General features: G+C 36.8%; 1 protein-coding gene across 1 annotated transcript in view; it reads left to right on the top strand.

Annotated features, from left to right (window-relative positions):
• The window catches only part of MMRN1 (multimerin 1), a 72,066-nt gene that overhangs the window by 59,520 nt on the left and 7,553 nt on the right, over positions 1-4,993 (top strand). The window lies entirely within an intron of this gene.

Consider the following 4,993-nt stretch of genomic DNA (forward strand, 5'->3'; position numbering starts at 1 on the left):
AAACAAAAATGGACATACGTGGCATTCCAGAGTAAATATTCCTAACAATTTGTTTCTCGTGATACAAAAACTTAATACATCATCCTTAACCTCTATGTAAACCTCATTCTTCTACATAATACAATTATATATACAATTATATGTACAATTATATGTATGTTTCAATCCTATCGTTAGCTTAAGATCCGAGCAGTTCTCCAGCGATAAAATTTGTCCCAGATTTCGAAATATTCCAGTTCTGTCTTATCTTTCATAGCCATTGTAAGCCTGTCCATCTCTGCACATGATAAAATTTTATACAGGATTTCTTCCACTCTTATTGGTATCACCTGAAATGTTCAATAGATATATTTCCTTTATTCATAATGTTTAAATGCAATACAGTTGTGATTTATTTTTTTTGTAAAAATCTCATTTTTAAGGGAAAATGACATTCTGTACATGAGTATATTGTGTATTTATGTTCTTAAAAAAAAAACTAAGCCCATGACACCAAGTATTACTTTCAACTGAACACCAAACTATTCAGCAGAGATTGTTTTGATTTCTTTTGTCTTACTGGCTAGGTTCAAATGTTGGGTTAAGTCATAATTTGTTTGAATATGTTTTACTGAATTGGCTGAGTTTACAACATATCCCTTGCCAAAATCAAACAAACCACCTTATGGTTATCACGATCTTTGTGGCTTTACATAGTTGAACCCAGCTGCCATGTAGAATTATTTTTCTTGAACCAAATCTGTTGGAATTACATTTTCTAAAACTCCCAAGCTGTGAGACTATGAATTCTGGGGATTTTCTCTCCAAACCTATAGGGCAGGGGTAGGCAAACTTGGCTCTTTTATGATTCATGGACTTCAACTCCCAGAATTCCTGAGCCAGCATGGCTCAGCTTGGAAACCTCTCCCTTTCCCCTCAGCATGGCTGGATCAGGAATTCTGGGAGTTGAAGTCCACGAGTCATAAAAGAGCCAAGGTTGCCTACCCCTGCTATAGGGCAATAGGCTTTGAAATAAAAAGAAATATAGAAATCATAGAAATAAAAAAAAATAGATGCTGCGGCAAGCAAACAGATTAGCAAGAGGGACATTTCTATATGTTGCTTTCTCAAATCTGGTCTTCTTCAGATTTGTTGAGATTGCAACTCTCAAAATCTCTGAGCCAATTTGATAAATGGCCATACTAGCTGTGGGTTCTGAGGGAAGGTTATTGTATGCTATTTTCAGCCACTTGTGTTAGAAAGTTTTCCATATGTCTATTAAGTATGTTTTGTGTCTGCAGATTTTAATTTTCCTGATCTGAGGAGAATTGTTGGGCTAAGGCAGGGGTGGGGAATCTCGGCCCTTTTATGACTTGTGGACTTCAACTCCCAGAATTCCTGAGCCAGCCATGCTCAGGAATTCTGGGAGTTGAAGTCCACCAGTCTTAAAGGGGGCAGAGTTTCCCATTTCTGGGCTAAGGGCTTGTCATGTGATCTTCCTGAGCTTCTCAGGAATATTTGCTTAGATCTAAAACTGAGCTAAAATTATAATCCTCGATTTATGACCACAGTTGATCCCAAAATTTGTGTTGCTAAGAGAGACATTTGTTAAGTGAATTTTGCCCCATTTTACAACCTTTCTTACCACCATCTTTAAGTGAATCACTGCAGTTGTTAAGTTAATAGCACAGTTGTTAAACGAATCTGGCTTCCCCATTGATTTTGCCTGCAGAAGGTCGCAAAAGGGGATCACATGACCCTGGGATACTGCAACCGTCATAAATATAAGTCAGTGGACAAGTGTCTGAATTTTATTCATGTGACGTTGGGAATGCTGCAATGGCTGTAAGGGTGAAAAATGATCATAAGTGACTTTTTCGGTGCCATTTTAACTTCAAACGGTCACTAAATGAACTGTTGTAAGTCGAGGACTGCTTATATGAGACAATGTGGATAAAAAAATAATCTAAAATCAACCAAAACAGAAGAGATGAGCATAGAATCAATGTACTATAAGGTGAAGCTAAACACTTTTATCAGAATGAACACTTGGCGACCATATCTTGCCTTCTTAGCAATTAATATTATCTGTTATGATCAATCTAACATAGGGCCACCAGAATGCAAGTCAATTTAGAACTTATGAGAAAAAAAGCAGAAACTTCCTGGAATTAGTAGAATACGTATAAAGTATAGCATTAAGTCCCGTTTTTTCTTTGTGAGGAAATCAGCATTGTTCCTGACAGGTCAGTGGAATAATGACTATATAACTGAGACTCCATGCAGGTATGGCAAAATGTTTTATAAAGTCCCCTGGCAAAAAAATAATAATAATATAAGACTGCTGCAGGATTCCTCCAAAGATAAGACCCATATTATTTTAAATTATCTTTTTAAAAAATGGATTTGAAAAAACAGAATTATTTCCATGCACAGTAGGGTGCATTGCTGAACAGCAAAGGCATTTTCATTCTTTTTTATGCATTGTTGTCTTCTATTAATAATTTAAATTTTAAATATTAAACTTTAATAAATTAATAGCACATTAAATCAATCAATCAACTTCCATTCCTTTAATCTCAGAGCACTGTTCAGAGAATACCTACATTCAAGTGCTTACAGTTTCTCTGACAATCAACCACACAAAAACTTTAAAGTCGATTTGGGCTTCAACAATATTCAACTTTATTTCATATCTAGCTGCTTAATTCCCTTAATTTCTTGGAAGCATCTTTTCTGCAGCAGGTAAAAACAGTAGAAGCCAGCAGTTGTATGAATGAAGTACATATGGCATCTCATTTTTGCAAACTTTATCCCATCTTTCCATGAAAGCAGTTCATGAAGAAACCACATGAATATGACAAAGATGATTTCAAAGAGAGCAGGAAAAGTGGATGGTTTCAATACATGAAGTTCTATTGAACCATTAATCTAGCTACCCTAATATTACTTGTGCAATTCTGAAAAACTCATACTCCCTTAAGATTGATTTTATCTAGTGCACTAATTCCACCGTGAACAAACTCTTGGTGGGATTATCTTGGTGGGATAATGAAACTCTACATTATATGGATGATTCTGGACCTTCTCCCGTTGATGATTTATGCTTATTGGAAAGGTCACTCTAGAGTTTTCATTCATCCACAAGATACGGGGCTGAAAGCAAAGAAGCAAGTCATTTTCTATAGGGTGCCTCTGAGTGACTTATATAGAAAGACACAAGATTATAAGTCTATTAAACACAATGGAGGGGAAAAAATCCTTGTTATATGTTAAGTTCTCAGCACAAATGGAGATTTAGATGTCCCCCTCTCCCCCACCCCCATCCCCCAATCTCCAGGCTCCACCTCCTGTATTGATAAACACCTCTGTTAGATTACAGGTAGTCCTTGACGTACAACCATAATGGAGCCTGCTCATTATGGTCATAATGAATCCTGTTAAATAAATAAATAAAATGGGTTGGTGGTTTTATGGAATTTTTTGTGGTTGTCCCATGCTTATGAAGTGAATCCAAGTCGTTAGGCAAATGCCATGGTCATGAAACGAACCAATGGTTTCACTACGGGCCTGGTTTTGTTGAACACTGGATGTAAGTGACAGTTTTCTGCAAAACCATCATAAAATGTAGTCATGTGACCATGGGACACTGCAGATAGCCATAAATGTGGCCATGTTGTTAAGCAGCTAAAGTTTGATCACATGACTGCAAAGTTGACCCAACTATTGGACCTTTAAATCCAGGTCGTAATTTCCTTTTTAGGAGGTTGGTAGTAATTACACTTGTTAAGTGACCAGTCTTAAGTAGAGGACTACCTACAGTATATATGCATTTAGTTAAGGACTGAGCCTCAGAAATCCAGTCCCTGAGTGATGTATTTTAAACATAAATTGTAACGTATGTTATTTTAGTCATCAAAGATTCCACTGCTGCTTTATGGTTTATTAAACGCAATACAATTACTTATGTAATTTTAGAAAACTAATAAATCCCTAACATTAATAAACACACTAACACTGTGTTTTAACACAATTAAAACCCCAAGTGCAAAGCGCACGTAGAGAGGTGCCTCTCTACGTGCACTTTGCACTTTGGGTTTTAATTGCAAGAAATTGAGCATAATTCTAATTTAGTCTGACTCTTCGTGCTTCAGCTTTGCATATTTGGTGCAGTCGGGTGGGAGATTGATGCAAGGGCGTGTTTGTTTTTGTTGATTGTAATTTGCACAGAGGAAAATGGAGACAAACAGCACCTTCTCATAGGGAATGGAGTGGCTACAACAGACTCCTGAAACAGCCTCTTTGAATTAGAGAGGGAGATATAGTATATGTCCTTTTGTGGATCCAGTCCTTAAGCAATTGGCCGTTCTTGGAACAAAAACAGACCACAATATCTGTCACTGTCATTATTTGTGGTCCTAATCAGATCACTGAGAAGGTAGGAATATGAGCTGTGCTGTATGGTGTAGCAGTGGTACCGAGGCACATATGCATGATCAGAGCCTTGAACAGAACTATTTTGGAGCTTTATGAGAATTTCTTATCAGGGAGGAAAAATAGGGCTCAGACATGACAATGATAAACAAGACCATGTTTCTCTCTGTTGTAAACAGGTTGAGGATGAAATTTGGAATAAAGGTAGCTGAAGATTTTTTTTTTAAACCTCTATTCATAGAATCAGCATGTCGAATTAGCATTGCAGGGCTGCTGGCCATGGTGCTGAAAGTGATGCATTGATATAATAATAATAATAATAATAATAATAATAATAATAATAATAATAATAATAATAATAATAATAATAATAACAACAACAACAGTAAAGTTGGAAGGGACCTTGAAGGTCATCTAGTCCAACCCCCTGCTCAGGCAGGAAACCCTATACCATTTCGGACAAATGGCTGTCCAGTCTCTTCTTAAAAACTTCCAGTGTTGGAGCATTCACCGCTTCTGGAGGCAGGTTGTTCCACTGGTTAATTGTTCTCACTGTCAGGAAGTTTCTCCTTAGTTCTAG

Source organism: Protobothrops mucrosquamatus, unplaced genomic scaffold (genome assembly GCF_001527695.2).
Source record: "Protobothrops mucrosquamatus isolate PMUCROS unplaced genomic scaffold, P.Mucros_1.0 scaffold2636, whole genome shotgun sequence".
Lineage (NCBI taxonomy): Eukaryota > Metazoa > Chordata > Lepidosauria > Squamata > Viperidae > Protobothrops > Protobothrops mucrosquamatus.